Source organism: Schistocerca nitens, chromosome 1 (assembly GCF_023898315.1).
Source record: "Schistocerca nitens isolate TAMUIC-IGC-003100 chromosome 1, iqSchNite1.1, whole genome shotgun sequence".
Lineage (NCBI taxonomy): Eukaryota > Metazoa > Arthropoda > Insecta > Orthoptera > Acrididae > Schistocerca > Schistocerca nitens.
Window position 1 is genome coordinate 97,242,988 of NC_064614.1, and position 5,013 is coordinate 97,248,000.

Genomic DNA, 5,013 nt, shown 5'->3' on the forward strand with positions numbered 1-5,013 from the left:
CAGTCCGGAACCGCGGGACTGCTACGGTCGCAGGTTCGAATCCTGCCTCGGGCATGGGTGTGTGTGATGTCCTTAGGTTAGTTAGGTTTAAGTAGTTCTAAGTTCTAGGGGACTTATGACCTAAGATGTTGAGTCCCATAGTGCTCAGAGCCAACAGATTCAGGGAAATTGTGTGGGATTGTTGAAGTACACTATAGAAGGTGTCACTGTTTTAGAGGAGCACATAGAAACGTCTACCGTTTTTAAAGCAACTTCTAATCTAATTCAAAATTATCTAACACAGGCCGTAGGTTTCCACCGTTTTAACAGTTATAGAGCGAGAAATTGTGGAGGCTCCTTCTGTTGCCGTCCAGGTTGGCGAAACTACAGATGTGACAAATAAAGCACAGTTTTCTATTGTCATGCGTAATGTATATGAGGGGGAGCTGAAGGAAAGATTCTTGTGATATAAGTAGTGAAAAACAAGCCCTGGCTTCTGCAGAACTTATCGGGCACTGCTTATCAGAATTCGGATCTAATGAAAAGTTGATCGCAGAGACTGACAATGGCGGGAAATCCGAACGGGGTTCTAGCATTAATCAGTGTCGTACTGATATTTTATACCTTTATACCTATGTACTAAATCGTGTTTTTCCTCGTTTCTCAAATACCGAAACGTAAAATAAACTGAAACTAACTAAACTCCGTCCGAACAAGCCACGAAAGCCCAACGATACCGACCGGCCGCCGTGTCATCCTCAGCCCACAGGCGTCGCCGGGTGCGGACATAGAAGGCCACGTGGTCAGCATACGGCTCTCCCGGCCGTAGGCCAGTTTACGAGACCCGAGCTGCTACTTCTCAGTCAAGTAGCTCCTCAGTTTGCCTTACAAGGGCTGAGTGCACCCCGCTTGACAACAGCGCTCGGTAGACCGGATGGTCATCCATCCAAGTGCTAGCCCAGCCCGACAGCGTTTAACTTCGGTGATCTGCCGGGACCCGGTGTTACTACTGTGGCAAGGCCTTTGGCGGCGTAAAATAAACTGCCGGATAAAAATGCTGCACCCTCAAGAACAAAGTCATTTTATTAACAAGTGAGTTGACAGGTAGCTCATCGTTGTAGGCTTATATGGTGAAAAAGTTCAGACCAAATGAAATACACACGCCACACTAAGAAGAGCCGAACAGTCGCATCAATACACAGCGGTACGCAGGCATATATGCTCGCAAGCGAATTATCATAAAAGTACCGAATGGCATCCTGCGATAGGTTGTACCAAGCATCTTGCCCCTTTTGGTGCAATTCGACAATGGTTCTTGCCAGGCTGTGGAGAAGGAGTAAGTTCATCACGTCCCGTAAGTGTTCAGTTGGCGAGAGATCTGATGATCTTGCTGTCCACGGCAGTTGTTTTACACAACAAAGAGCAGGTTGGGGTTGCAGCAGCCGTAAGTGGACGTGCATCGTCCAGCTGGAAATGCACACCACCTTTCTGTCGAAGCAATGGCAGTAGTACGAAGATAACAGCATGTGCAATGTAACGGGCACTGGTTATTTTACCCTGCGAAAACACCGAATGTTACAGCGAGTTGTAACTGATGGTCATCGCCTCTATGAAGCCTGGGACCTGCGTGTCGTGGGAATGCATTCCGGGATAGGCACTTCACCAGGTCTACATCATACACATGTATCTCCATCACTCGCATACAGTCTGAACCTCTTCCCACTACCAGTCATAACACAGGGCTATTCCACTCTCTGAGCGACTCTTTTTTTGGCGGTGTCGTAGAGTCAGTGGCAACGGCCTTGCCGCAGTGGATACACCGGTTCCCGTGAGATCACCAAAGTTAAGCGCTGTTGGGCGTGGCCGGCACTTGGATGGGTGACCATCCAGCCGCCATGTGCTGTTGCCAGTTTTCGGGGTGCACTCAGCTTCGTGATGCCAATTGAGGAGCTACTCGACCGAATAGTAGCGGCTCCGGTCCAAGAAAACCATCATAACGACCGGAAGAGCGGTGTGCTGACCACATGCCCCTCCTATCCGCATCCTCACTGGGGATGACACGGCGGTCGGATGGTCCCGATGGGCCACTTGTGGCCTGCAGACGGAGTGCTGAGTGAGTAGAGTCAGTGGTAGCCTGTCCAGAGGCACACGTGATCTTAGTCCTGCTGTAAGCAGACGGTTCCCAGTTGCCCCTGGTGACACAACAGGTGCCCCATGTGCTCGGATTGCGTCACTTGATGAAGTTCGATCGGCCACTGCTACTCGCATAATACTCGCATGTACTACACAGACGTCGAGAACTTTCTCTACGGGTTTGGGAACAGACCATTGCTGGAACTACTGACACACCACCAATACACTGTGCCCAGCAAGTGCAGTAATGATAAGTCCGTCCAGCTTCCAAGAGGCCCACGGTGTTACCCCGTTCAAATGGGTGAAGCTGTTCAACGTGATTTCTTGTTTGTCGATGTGGCATGGTTGTACCCTAGAATGAATGTCGCAATCACTGTTCACTCCAAACTCAGCACATTTACTACCTGCAGAGTCAGAACATAGTACACACAGAGATGCCTCCTTAGCGCCAGCTGTTCGTAATAAGTCAGTCACTAACACAACAACCCTCACTATGTGCTTATTATACCCAGGTGATGCTGTACACGGTCCTTGAGGGTTTTGTATTTTTTCCAGTAGTGTACTTTTTAGATCACTTAATGGACTTGCAGCTTGTTTTCTGAGATCATCTAAATACACTCCTGGAAATTGAAATAAGAACACCGTGAATTCATTCTCCCAGGAAGGGGAAACTTTATTGACACATTCCTGGGGTCAGATACATCACATGATCACACTGACAGAACCACAGGCACATAGACACAGGCAACAGAGCATGCACAATGTCGGCACTAGTACAGTGTATATCCACCTTTCGCAGCAATGCAGGCTGCTATTCTCCCATGGAGACGATCGTAGAGATGCTGGATGTAGTCCTGTGGAACGGCTTGCCATGCCATTTCCACCTGGCGCCTCAGTTGGACCAGCGTTCGTGCTGGACGTGCAGACCGCGGGAGACGACGCTTCATCCAGTCCCAAACATGCTCAATGGGGGACAGATCCGGAGATCTTGCTGGCCAGGGTAGTTGACTTACACCTTCTAGAGCACGTTGGGTGGCACGGGATACATGCGGACGTGAATTGTCCTGTTGGAACAGCAAGTTCCCTTGCCGGTCTAGGAATGGTAGAACGATGGGTTCGATGACGGTTTGGATGTACCGTGCACTATTCAGTGTCCCCTCGACGATCACCAGTCGTGTACGGCCAGTGTAGGAGATCGCTCCCCACACCATGATGCCGGGTGTTGGCCCTGTGTGCCTCGGTCGTATGCAGTCCTGATTGTGGCGCTCACCTGCACGGCGCCAAACACGCATACGACCATCATTGGCACCAAGGCAGAAGCGACTCTCATCGCTGAAGACGGCACGTCTCCATTCGTCCCTCCATTCACGCCTGTCGCGACACCACTGGAGGCGGGCTGCATGATGTTGGGGCGTGAGCGGAAGATGGCCTAACGGTGTGCGGGACCGTAGCCCAGCTTCATGGAGACGGTTGCGAATGGTCCTCGCCGATACCCCAGGAGCAACAGTGTCCCTAATTTGCTGGGAAATGGCGGTGCGGTCCCCTACGGCACTTCGTAGGATCCTACGGTCTTGGCGTGCATCCGTGCGTCGCTGCGGTCCGGTCCCAGGTCGACGGGCACGTGCACCTTCCGCCGACCACTGGCGACAACATCGATGTACTGTGGAGACCTCACGCCCCACGTGTTGAGCAATTCGGCGGTACGTCCACCCGGCCTCCCGCATGCCCACTATACGCCCTCGCTCAAAGTCCGTCAACTGCACATACGGTTCACGTCCACGCTGTCGCGGCATGCTACCAGTGTTAAAGACTGCGATGGAGCTCCGTATTCCACGGCAAACTGGCTGACACTGACGGCGGCGGTGCACAAATGCTGCGCAGCTAGCGCCATTCGACGGCCAACACCGCGGTTCCTGGTGTGTCCGCTGTGCCGTGCGTGTGATCATTGCTTGTACAGCCCTCTCGCAGTGTCCGGAGCGAGTATGGTGGGTCTGACACACCGGTGTCAATGTGTTCTTTTTTCCATTTCCAGGAGTGTATCTTAAATTTATGGATCAATTTTTGCAACATCGTCTTCTTCACGTCTGTCTCACGCGATTGAATTACTAATCAAGACTGGCAAACACTGTGCAGATGTGGAATGGTGCAGATGTGTTTAGTGCTATACCAGAACATCCTCAAGAAATAGATTTTGATGTTTTAACATCTGTTAATGACTTTTTTGGCACTTTTAGAAGATTTCAATTTTGTTTTTATCTTGAACGCATTGGACAAAACATTTGCCTTCGCAGATGTGTTGTACAACATCCTTCAGAACCAAGCAAGTGACATTTTGTACTACGAATAGAAAATTCAAGAAATTCGCCGCACCATCGCAGCGCTACGTGACGACTGTGAACAAGTTTTCCAAGCAACCGTGTTTCAAGCAAGAGAGCTGTTGTGTTGGCAGAAGAGCCAACTCCGTGCTACGAGGGGATGCCGAAATGCACGCGACTATAGTGTACAGTGGTGAAGACTTTAGAAATATAATCATGAGTGAGCTTGCAAAACTATTGAGCACTAATTAAATGCCAGACAAAAGTTAACGGCAGTTTAATATGTTAGGAGCATTACTGTGTACAGTTCCTGTGAGTAAGCCTTCAGTAGAAAGGTCGTTTCCAGTGCTGAAGAGAATCAAAAGCTACTCTCGATATTCTGCTGTATAAGAGGGAGACTGTCTCATCCTGGAATGATTTCAGATACTCACTTACTAGGAGATATCAGAAAGAAGGAAAGTTTCTTTGAAGAAGTCGTTACCAAACTTGCTTCCCAGGAGAGAAGAATGGAAATTCAATTTCATTGATCTTGCAGAGTTGACCTACCGAAGTGTCAAGGATGAGTTTAAAGCCAGAAATTAGTTTT

At 49.7% G+C, this 5,013-nt stretch overlaps 1 pseudogene; it reads left to right on the top strand.

The window, feature by feature from the left end:
* The first annotated feature begins 1,771 nt into the window (after nucleotides 1–1,771).
* On the top strand, nucleotides 1,772–1,888 carry LOC126204265 (5S ribosomal RNA; annotated as a pseudogene).
* Nucleotides 1,889–5,013: the final 3,125 nt, after the last annotated feature.